Here is an 11,981-nt window from a genome sequence, read left to right on the forward strand (position 1 = left end):
TTACCAACTGGAGAACATGTGTCTATTACTCATACTAGTATTTGTTCTTTTTTCAAGGATAAAAAAGTTCAGAACATTCTCCACATTCTAGAGTTTAAATATAATCTCATCTCAGTGTCCAAACTCACAAAGGAGTTGCAATGTCTAGCAGCATTTTACCCTGATTTCTGTATTTTTCAGGAACTCTCAAGTGGGAAGGTGTTGGGGATTGGTAAGGAAGAGCTAGGTCTGTACATTCTCAAGGCAGATGACATAGCAATACTCAATCACCAAGGCACTCATTCCTATTCAATTGTACATACCATTCCAGGTGACACCAATAAATGTAGCAATCTAGCAAACAATAAGACTTATGATGTATCTTCTTTGTGACATCAAAGATTAGGTCATGCTCCCTTAAAGGTCTTGAGATCTGTAGATGCTTTGCATAGTATGTAGCTGAAGGAACATCATTGTACTGTATGTCCTATAGCCAAGCAATCTAGACTACCTTTTCATACTAGCTCTTCTTGCTCTAAATATATCTTTGACATTGTGCATGGTGATGTCTGGGGACCCTATAAGGTGCCTACGTATGATGGCAAAAGATATTTTTTGACCTTAGTAGATGATTATTCCAAATATACCTAGTTGTTTCTATTACATTCTAAATTAGATATTGTTGAGGTGATTAAAAACTTTATAGGAATAGCCTAAACACAGTTTGATAACAGACTCAAATGCCTAAGAACAGACAATGACACAGAGTTTTTTAATGACCAGATGCAAACCTTGTTGAAGACTTAAGGTATAGTACATCAAAGTTCTTGTACATATACCCCTAAACAGAATGGGGTCGTTGAGAAAAAGCACAAGTCTATTCTAGACATGGTTAGAGCACTCAGATTTCAAGCCTTCTTTCCCCTCAAATTCTGGGGAGAATGTGTCTCTACTGCAGTCTACCTTCTAAACCGATTACCTACTGTATTACTACAAGGAAAATCTCCCTTTGAGAAGTTTTTCCAAAGAAGTCCTTCATTACAACATCTGAGAGTATTTGGCAGACTTAGTTATGCTACTACTATGACGAAAGGGGATAAGTTTTGCCCCAGAGCAATTCCAGCTGTTCACATGGGGTAATCCTCCTCTCAAAAGGGCTATATCCTCTATGATTTGTGCTCCAAAAAGTTCTTTGTTAGCAGGGACACTGTATTCAAAGAAGAAGTGTTCCCCTTCAAGCATATGTCTTCTGGTGCTTCTCCCTTATTTCTTGTATTGGAGTTTGTAGAACAACCTACACAACCAACTGCTTCCTCTAATGATTCTTCTTCTGCTGATGTTGATTTCCCTGCAACCTCTTCTAGCCAGAACTATACTGATGCAGATGAGACCTCATCTCCTTCTATCTCAGTTTCTCAAGATCATGGTCAGTCTAATCTATCCTCACCAATTTCTCCCCATGCCTTAGCTTGTGAACCATCTGCTCATTCCATAGCATTCAGGAAGTCCTCTAGGACCACCAAGCCACCTGTGTGGCTAGCAGATTATGTTGTTCCGCCAAAGAAGTCTGCATATTCAATGTCAAACTATGTGGCTTATGATCGGTTGTTCTCTGCTTATAAAGCTTCCCTTGCTGCATTCTCTGCTATTGTGGAACCCAAATCCTTCTTAGAAGCCAGTAGGGATCCCAAGTGGGTTGAGGCTATGCAAGATGAAATCATAGCTCTTGAAGAAAATAACACATGGTATATTGTTTCTCTTCCTCCTGGCAAGGTTCCTATAGGTTGCAAGTGGGTGTTTAAAGTTAAATACAAGTCATCTGGTAAAGTGGACAAATATAAGGCCAGGCTGGTGGCAAAGGGTTATAGTCAACAAGAAGGGTTGGACTACACATAAACATTCTCTCCTATAGCCAAAAGGGTTACTGCGGGGGCTGTAGTTGCATTAGTTCCTGCTTTAGGATGGCATGTGTTCCAAATGGATGTTCACAATGCTTTTCTTCAAGGAGATCTTCTTGAAGAGGTATATATGCATGTTCCTGATGGCTTTTCAAGCCAGGGGGAGTGTCAGCATATGTGCAGATTGCATAAGTCACTCTATGGATTAAATCATACACCTAGGCAGTGGAACCTGAAGCTAACTGAAGCTCTTATAGATATGGGATTTTCTCAAAGTCACTATGACTATTCTTTATTTACTCAGAAGATGAATTTAGAGTTAGTAGTCATTCTAGTCTATGTGGATGATCTTCTAGTAACTGGAAGTAGTCTAAGACTTATCAAACAAGTTAGAAAGGATTTGTAGGAAAGGTTCAAGATGAAAGATCTTGGTGAACTTAAATACTTTCTAGGGATTGTGTTCTCTAGATCTCAGGAATGAATAGTTATGTGCCAAAGGAAGTATGCTCTAGAACTAGTTTCTGAACTAGGACTAGCAGGTGCAAATCCAACAGCAACACCTCTGGAATTCAATCACAAGCTCACATCCATTGAGTTTGACAAGCAAATATCAGATGTTAGATCTACAGTTGATAAGGAACTTGAAGACAAGGGAGGCTATCAGAGACTAGTTGGAAGGTTATTGTATTTAACCATGACAAGGCCTGACATTGCCTTTGTGGTTCAAGTGCTCAGTTAGTATATGCATGCACCTAAGGTGTCTCACATGGAAGCTGTCCAAAGAGTGGTGAGGTATATCAAAATTGCTCCTGGACTTGGACTATTTATGCCTGCAAAAGTAAGCAAATCTTTGTCTGTATACTGTGATTCTGATTGGGGAGCTTGTGTAGAGTCAAGGATTTCAGTGACAGGCTATGCAGTAAAATTTGGTGAAGCACTGATATCATGGAAGTCAAAAAAATAGGGAACTGTATCCTGGAGCTCTGTTGAAACTGAATTTCGAAGTATGGCCTCTACTGTAGCAGAAGTAGTGTGGATAACATGACTTTTTAAGGAATTAGGAACTGAACTAGTACAGCCTATACAGCTGCATTGTGATAGCAAGGCTGCTATACAAATTGCATCTCATCCTATCTTTCATGAACGAACCAAACACATTGACATCGATTGTCATTTTGTGAGAGAAAATCTTGTTCAAGGTCTGATTAGAACTCAACGCATCAGAACAACTGAGCAACAAGAAGATCTGTTGACTAAGAGTCTATGCAAGCCACAACATAAATATCTATTAGGCAAACTGGGAATGAAAGATGTATTTCATCCCTCAGCTTGAGAGGGAGTGTTAAGTATAGTGGCCCCCAGCTATTTATTAGTTAGTAGTAATTAGTTATAACTACTAAAAGTTAATTAGTTGATTTTATATAAATACAGTAATTAGTTGATAGTGTTGTACAACTATTCATTCCTTTTCTTCGTTGGCTAATAACAGAGATTGCCTTTCTCTCATTTCTTCTTCTTCTAGAATCTTCAAGTTCTGCCATGGCTGAAGCTCCTTAACTCCTTTGAACGTACTTGTTTCAAAATGTGGATATAGACAACAATAACAACAACAACAACTCATTGTAATCCCACAAGTGGGGTCTGGGGAGGGTAGTGAGTACACAAACATTACCCCTACCCCGAGGAATAGAGAGGTTATTTCTGAAAGACCCTCGGCTCAAGAAGACGAATAGAGACAATAAATCAGTACCATCAACAAAAATCATAAAAATAGTAATAGCAATATATAGACCAAAAAATAAATAAAAAATAATAACAGTAACAAGTAAATAAGGTCCCGTATGATGAAAAACTAAAGAATAGTGTGGATACAACATTAACCACTAGCAGTCTAAGATAAAACCCTATCAGACTAGTCTTGCACCCAGAATGAAGTACAAAAATGCTCAACTACCTCCTAACCTACAACCCTAATGCTCGACCTCCACACTTTCCTATCAAGGGACATGTCCTCGGAAATCTGAAGTCACGCTATGTCCTGCCTGATCATCTCTCCCCAATACTTCTTAGGCTGCCCTCTATCTTTTCTCGTACCAGTCAACGTCAACCGCTCACACCTCTTTACCGGGGCTTCTCTTTTGCACGTGCCCGAACCATCTGAGCCTCGCTTCCTGCATCTTGTCATCCATAGGAGCTACGCCCACCTTCTCCCGAATATCTTTATTCTTAATCTTATCCATCCTAGTATGTCCGCACATCCACCTCAACATCCTCATTTCTGTTTCTTTCATCTTCTGGATATGTGAGTTTTTAACTGGCCAACACTCTGCCCCATACAACATGGCTGGTCTAACCACCACTCTATAAAACTTACCTTTGAGCATCAGTGGCACTTTCTTGTCACACAGGACTCCAGATGCTAACCTCCATTTCATCCACCCCACCCATATACGATGTGCGACATCCTCATCAATCTTCTCATCCCCCTAAATAAGTGACCCAAGGTAGTTGAAGCTGTCTCTCTTGGGGATGACTTGAGGTCCAAGCATCACGCCCATGCCCTCTTCCCTCGACTTGGCCCTAAACTTGCACTCAGTATTCTGTTTTCGTCCTGCTCAACTTGAAACACTTAGACTCAAGGGCATGTCTCCAAACTTCCAGCCTATCGTTACCACCGCCTCGCGTCTCATCAATTAGAAGTATGTTATCAGCGAATAATATGCACCATGGAACCTCCCCTTGAATATGGTGTGTCAGAGCATCCATCACCAACGCAAATAAGAACGGGTTGAGCGTAGATCCTTGGTGCAACCCCATAACAACCGAAAAAATACTCAGAGTCGCCCCTCACTGTCCTAACCCGAGTCTTAGCTCCATCATACATGTCCTTAATTACCCTGATGTAAGCGACCGACACACCTTTAGGCTCCAGGCATCTCCAAAGGACCTCCCTATGCACCTTGTCATATGCTTTCTCCAGGTCATTAAACACCATGTGCAGATTCTTCTTCCTATCCCTGTACTGTTCTACCAGCCTCCTAATATGGTGGATAGCTTCCGTAGTTGAACGACCCGGCGTGAACCCAAAATGGTTTTCGGATATAGACACCGTCTTTCTCACCCTCATTTCCACCACCCTCTCCCAAACTTCATGGTATGACTTAGTAACTTGATATCCCTATAGTTATTACAACTCTGGATATCGCCTTTGTTCTTGTACAGCGATACCACTGTGCTCCATCTCCACTCGTCATGCATCCTCTTTGTCCTGAAAATAACATTAAACAACCTAGTCAGCCACTCCAAACCTGCTCTACCCACACACCTCCAAAACTTTACCGGGATTTTGTCTGGCCCAGTTTCTGTGCCCCTATTCATCTTACGCATAGCCCCCACGACCTCCCCAACCTTAATGCGTTAAAATCTCGGTGACTCTCGGAATGCCCCAATTCACCTAGCACAATATCCATGTCCCCTTCTTCATTCAAAAGTTTATGAAAGTACGCCTGCCATCTCCGCTTAATCTGAGTCTCACCCATCAATACTTTACCGTCTTCGTCTCTGATGCACCTCACTTAGTCCAAATCCCGAGCCTTCCTCTCTCTCGCCTTGGCCAGCCGGAATAACTTTTTATCCTCTTCTTTGTCCCCCAATTCCTCGTACAGACGGCTAAACGCTGCAGTCTTAGCCTCTGTGACTACCAACTTCGCCTCCTTCCTAGCTACCTTATACCTCTCTCTGTTCGCTCTCCTCTCCTCCTCGTGTGTGCTCCCTACTAACTTCATGTACGCAGCCTTCTTTGCTTCCACTTTACCTAGGACCATTTCATTCCACCACTAGTCATCTTTGTGCCCGCTAGAGTAACTCCTCAAGACCCCTAATACCTCTCTCGTCGTGTCACTTATACAGTTCGCCGTCGTCATCCACATGGCACTCGCGTTCGCACTACTCATCCAGGCTCTCATAGCCGATAACCTCCTCTCCAACTCCTGAGCTTTATCCTTAGTCAAGGCTCCCCACCTGATTCTCGGTCGTCCTCGAACAAACATCTTCTTCCTCTTTATCATGATACCAACATCCATCACCAAGAGCCTATGGTGCGTCGCAAGGATCTCCCCCGGAATAACCTTGAAATCCTTACACAACCCTCTATCACACTTCCTGAGGAGGAAGTAGTCAATCTGAGTCTTCACCACAGTACTCTAGAACGTAACCAAATGCTCCTCCCTCCTCGTACAGACGGCTAAACGCTGCAGTCTTAGCCTCTGTGACTGCCAACTTCGCCTCCTTCCTAGCTACCTTATTCCTCTCTCTGTTCGCTCTCCTCTCCTCCTCGTGTGTGCTCCCTACTAACTTCAGGTACGCAGCCTTCTTTGCTTCCACTTTACCTAGGACCACTTCATTCCACCACTAGTCATCTTTGTGCCCGCTAGAGTAACTCCTCGAGACCCCTAATACTTCTCTCGTCGTGTCCCTTATACAGTTCGTCGTCGTCATCCACATGGCGCTCGCATCCGCACTACTCATCCAGGCTCCTATAGCCGATAACCTCCTCTCCAACTCCTGAGTTTTATCCTTAGTCAAGACTCCCCACATGATTCTCGTTTGTCCTCGTACAAACATCTTCTTCCTCTTTATCATTATACCAACATCCATCACCAAGAGCTTATGCTGCGTCGCGAGGATCTACCCCGAAATAACCTTGAAATCCTTACACAACCCTCTATCACACTTCCTGAGGAGGAAGTAGTCAATCTGAGTCTTCACCATCGTATTCTAGAACATAACCAAATGCTCCTCCAAAGATCGCCTGGGTGTACGACAAACCAAAGATCGCTGACTTATTATGTTTCAAGTTAGCAATCTTTCTCCTTGACAACCTGTCCAAAAATGGTAACTTCGAAAAGATGAAATAGAAAAGAAAATATGAAAAATTGAAAAGTGCGTGGTCGGCAGGATTCGAACCTGCGCGGGCAGAGCCCACATGATTTCTAGTCATGCCCGATAACCACTCCGGCACGACCACTTGATGAATGAAAGAAGACTTATCATACTATAAGAATATGTCAGTTCTTAATAGTTTATTAGCTGATTAATGTTTAAAACAAAAGTTAGAAAAGCATGCAAAGAAATTACACTTACCTACTTAAATTCTTAGACTGTTATGAAGATCTGACCCAACTATAAAGCCCATATACCAAATACATGATTACATCTTAGTATTGGAGGTTGAAATCATCACTTTGGATAGAGCTGTTGCAAGGAGAAGGGAGATTCCTAAAAAGGGCTAATTGCAGGAAAAAGAAATACTACGTAGCAAGATGGACTGAATTCAACAAATGACGGGTCATTGACCCGCCCAACCTTAGGCGGGTTGGGTGGATCATGTATTTTCTGTGCCAATTTTGATACCTCTACCTAGAATAGAAGGTAAGTGATAGTGTGGGTAAGTTTTACCGACTACAATTGAGGAAAATCAAATGTGAAAAACCAAGTCGAATCATAAGCTACAAATTAGAGACAAACAATAAAAGATTAAGTTCTATCGAATAATCACAATATCAAAAGGAAAACTTTGACAGAGATGGCTGCCAGGCTGCAGCTTGAATTAGACTACTAATTAATCATCTATATTTTTTTCATATATATATATATATATATATATATATATATATATATATATGTGTGTGTGTGTGTGTATATTAGTTCGGTCTTAAATGATTCATTTGGTCTAGTCTTCCACTAATCTGTTATATTAGTTATCAATATGCTCCAACATTGTATAAATAAAAAAAATTACTGATTACATATATATAGTTCAAGTCGAATACAGTGAGTACACTCACGCATTCTAATTTCAATATATATGTGAATGGCCACAACTTAAGAACTTTTTGTAAACTATAATCAACAACAAAAATGAAATTTCTTTTTTGACAATAAAACCACTTGGAATTAATACGTGTAGCCAAGAGAATTGATAGGTAATTAAAACTCCGTTAAAACTATAGAAGTCAGTATAAGACTTACACCAAATACAAAAAAACTAAACGCGTCAGGTAGGGGTCGAACCTACGACTTTCTGCTTAGGAAACAGACGCTCTATCCACTGAGCTACAGACGCTACATAGCACTTCAGCTCCATTTCTCTTATCATGTTCGCTCATTAAGTTTTTACATGATCACGTGACCTCTTTGGGGCTAAATTTTTTATATTAGAATATTGTATTTCAACGTTTAGATCCATTTTGATCAGAAGAAAAGTAAATTGGTATCGTACATAGTTGCGGCGAATAATAGCGGAAGTTAGAAATTTCACTAATATACAGTGTATACTGTTTTGGTGAAGGGTGTTCAATCAATCATTCTTGGACGGTGTAGCTCCGGCCATGGCGGTGAACATACTCTGAGTGTGGCATCCATTGCTTTCAACTTGTTGTAGTTGTATTTTTGTCACGACCCAAAATCTCACATGTCGTGATGGCGCCTATCTCATTACTAGGCAAGCCAACAATCTCAATAAACCACCATATCTTTTAGGTTTGAAAATAATATAATTAAATTCAGCGGAAGAAATCTCACAAATACAAATATAACACTCCCAAAACCCGGTGTCACTGAGTACATGAGCATCTAATATGAGTACAATGTATGACTGATAAAAATCACTGTCTGAAAGTATAGAACAATACAATAACTGAAAGAAAGAGAGACAAGGTTAGTGGACGCCAGGCAGCTACCCTGATAGTCTCCAACTGGTAACACACTGAGGTCTAACAGTCGGCGTGTCCGGAAGCACCTGGATCTGCATATAAGGTGCAGAGTGTAGCATGAGTACAACCAATTCAATAAGTAACAAGACTAACCTCGGGGCTGAAAGTAGTGACGAGCTCCGCAGGTACAGTCCAGTATAAATAATGGTATAAAAATGTAGGCATGCTTTCAAGTTCAACAGTTAAACTCAGTACAAGTGAAATAGATCAATACCGCATGATATGAGGAATATGACATTCCAGCAGCAAGACCTCATGTAATAACTGGTCATAAATTATTTGGTCACTCAGTACAGTTTATGGCAAATCCAGCCCAGGGGTGTTCCAACCCGTATATATATATATACATCGAGTGACAATAAGTCACTTAGTACCGTATAAGGCCAATCCAGCCTTGGGGTAATTTATCCCCAAATATAAATGATACGGACAAGATTCATGTCCAGGTAAATTCATTACAATATAAATAAGTAAAGCAAGTATATATATATATATATATATATATATATATATATATATATATATATATATATATATATATATATATATATATATATATATATATAAAATCATCGTAAGTAAGGCAAGTCCATGCCCTGGGAAGTCCATCCCGAATATATATAATCATCTACGCTCACTGGGGGTATGTACAGACTCCTGAGGGGCTCCTTCAGCCCAAGCGTGATATAAAACTTATAAGGCCTGCTACAGGCGGGTAGCCCCGATCCATAAAATTGTAAAGCCTATAAGGCCTGCTGCAGGCGGGCAGCCCCGATCCAAATGATAGTAAAGCCTATAAGGCCTGCTGCAGGCGGGCAGCCCCGATCCATATAATAATAATGTATAAAGCCATTATGGCCTGCTGCAGGTGGGCAGACCCGATCCAGAACAATAATAATATATATAAAGTCAATATGACCTGCTGTGGCGCGCAACTCGATCCCATAAATATCCTCACAATGGATGAATACGACTGAGTGTGAAATGTACATTTTTTTTAAAAAATAATTATTTCAACAGCAACACGACCCCAAGGGTCCAAGAATATCGGCACATAGCCTAAACATGATATTTAATAAGAGTCTCAACTCAATTTCCTAACACGAGGAGGATATTCGGATAATAACATGATTCTTTATATTTTACAACTCCACAAAATTTATTAAGTCACAATTTCTATGGTGCACGCCCACACGCTCGTCACCTAGCATGTGTGTCACCTTCAACAATTGATATAACACCAAATTCGGGGATTCATAGCCTCATAACCAAGTTTAAAAATATTACTTACCTCAAGTCGTGAAATTCTTTACTCCGCAAGGCCCTTGCCTTGTGAATTGGTCTCCAAACGCCTCGAATCTAGCCACAAATAATCTGAATCAGTCAATAAAAATTATAGGAATTAATTCCATAAGAAAATATAAATTTTCCATCAAAATTCGAAATTTCACCCAAAAATCGCCTGTGGGGCTCACGTCTCGGAACCCAACAAAAGTTATAAAACCTGAAAGCTCATTCAACCACGAGTCTAACCATACTAATTTTATCAAAATCCGACCTCAACTCGACTTTCAAACTCTCAAATCTTATTTTCAAATCCCTAGGTTCAAATTCCCGATTTACACCTCAAAAACATGTAATCTAGTCGGATTATTCGATGATAATTCAATATTATGAAGTAGAAATGATCACAAGTGACTTACATCAAGTTTCCCTTGAATTCTCTTTGAAAATCGCCCCAAAACCCGTGCTTGAAGGTCCAAAAATGGTAAAACTCGGAACTCTTCCAATTTTATTCTGTCCAGGGCATGTCGCACCTGCGACCAGATTAGCCGCATCTGCGGTCTCGCAGGTGCAACGAAATGCCCGCTTCTGTGATCGTCCACAATGCTCCCTCCACTTCTGCGCGTTTCCTTTCACACCTGCAGCCTCGCAGGTGCAGAAAAATGCTCGCACCTGCGCACTCTACCACACCAGCCCCTTGCCGCTTCTGCGCTTGTCAAGCTCGCTTCTGCGGGCTCGCACCTACGATGGAATTTCCGCAGGTACGATTGCATCATATGACATAAACTTCAGCTTTTTCTTCTAAGTCCGAATTTAGTCCGTTAACCATCCGAAACTCACCTGAGGCCTCTGGGACCTCAACCAAATATACCAACAAGTCCTAAAATATCGTACGAACTTAGTCGAGCCTTCCAATCACATCAAACAATACTAAAAACACGAATCACACATAAATTCAAGCCTAATGAACTTTGAAACTTTCAATTTCTACAAACAACGCCGGAACCTATCAAATCACGTCCGATTGACCTCAAATTTTGCACACAAGTCATAAATGATATAACGGAGGTATTTCAATTTTTAGAATCGAATTCCGACCCCGATATCAAAAAGTCAACCTCCCCCGGTCAAACTTTTCAAAAATTCGACTTTCGTCATTTCAAGCCTAATTCCACTACGGACCTCCAAATAATTTTTGGGATACGCTCCTAAGTCAAAAATTACCATACGGAGCTATTGAAATCATAAAAACTCCATTCTGGGGTCGTTTACACATAAGTCGACATCCGGTCGCTATTTTAACTTAAGTTTTTAATTATGAGACTAAGTGTCTCATTTCACTCCGAAATCTTTCCGGACCCGAATCAACTAACCCGGTAAGTCATAAATTGAGTAGTAAATGGGAAACCGGGATTGTAATACTCAAAACGACCGGCCGAGTCGTTATAATTTTTCACTTGCTAACTTAAAATTTTGAATTTGTCTATGTCGTATAATAATGTCCAAACTCAAAGTACGTGATTAACTTAGATCTTTCATGTGATTACCTTCTACCTAAAGTACAACAACAATAACATACCCAGTATTACCTAATATAATTGGGTCTGTGGAGGGTAGTGTGTACGCAGACCTTACCCCTACCTTGTGAGGATAGAGAGGTTGTTTCCAATAGACCTTCGGCTTAGGAAAGTATAAGCACCACAATAATGAAAATATAGACAAGAAGAGACAGTACCAAAAAGTCATACAAAAGCAGAATAAAAACAACAAGACAGTAAGGTGATCAATAATGAAAGAAAACAACGGTTAGGCATAAAAACCTACTACCAACAGAAAGCGAGACTGCGTGTCAATACTACTGTTATGAACACTCTAGACTACCTACTCTACTACCCTAATCCTCGACCTCCGTACCTTCTAGTATTATTTCTAATGCATGAGGAAAAATAGCATTTCCATGTTATTTTTCCGATCTAAAAAGGCCAATGTTATTGCACAAGTCAAATCATTAGTTCTATGTAGGATAGTGTGTTTATATGTGATATAT

General features: G+C 40.4%; 2 non-coding genes across 2 annotated transcripts; both read right to left on the bottom strand.

The window, feature by feature from the left end:
* Positions 1-6,821: 6,821 nt before the first annotated feature.
* TRNAS-AGA (transfer RNA serine (anticodon AGA)) lies at positions 6,822-6,903 on the bottom strand. Its single transcript has one exon. It is a non-coding gene; the product is annotated as a tRNA-Ser (tRNA).
* A 1,025-nt stretch (positions 6,904-7,928) lies between these two features.
* On the bottom strand, positions 7,929-8,001 carry TRNAR-CCU (transfer RNA arginine (anticodon CCU)). The gene has a single exon. It is a non-coding gene; the product is annotated as a tRNA-Arg (tRNA).
* Positions 8,002-11,981: the final 3,980 nt, after the last annotated feature.

The sequence above is a fragment of the Nicotiana tomentosiformis genome, chromosome 2 (genome assembly GCF_000390325.3).
Source record: "Nicotiana tomentosiformis chromosome 2, ASM39032v3, whole genome shotgun sequence".
Taxonomy (NCBI): Eukaryota; Viridiplantae; Streptophyta; class Magnoliopsida; order Solanales; family Solanaceae; genus Nicotiana; species Nicotiana tomentosiformis.